Below are 452 nucleotides of genomic sequence, written 5' to 3'. Positions count from 1 at the left end.
CGGACACCGGCCGGTTGCTGAGGCAACGACGTCACTGACGCTACGAGACCTCTGTGACGTCAGGCGCACGTCGCTCGGTGAGGTTGCCCCGCGTCATGTGACAGGGGCGGCCGCAGCCCGGGGCAGAGGGAGCTGTCAATCACAGGAGTCAACACTGACGGAAAATTACATAAAATAATAAAAATAAATATGGAATGCGAATGAGAGTGAGGTAATTAGGTGAATGCAAATGAGAGTGAGGGCTGGCAGGTAATTAGATCGTATGCCTTCCTGCCAAGATTAAAAAGGACACAAAGTGCTGGAGCAACTCAGCAGGTCAGGCAGCATCTGTGGAGAACATGAACAGGTGATGTTTTTCGGTCTGGCACCCTCTTGCAGTTTGAATGTAGGAGGGAGAGAGAAAGCTGGGAGACAGAGGCAGCACAAAGCGTGGATACACGCCAGGGGAGTTT

The sequence above is a fragment of the Rhinoraja longicauda genome, chromosome 34, assembly GCF_053455715.1.
Source record: "Rhinoraja longicauda isolate Sanriku21f chromosome 34, sRhiLon1.1, whole genome shotgun sequence".
Lineage (NCBI taxonomy): Eukaryota > Metazoa > Chordata > Chondrichthyes > Rajiformes > Arhynchobatidae > Rhinoraja > Rhinoraja longicauda.
This window is presented reverse-complemented; position numbering follows the sequence as displayed.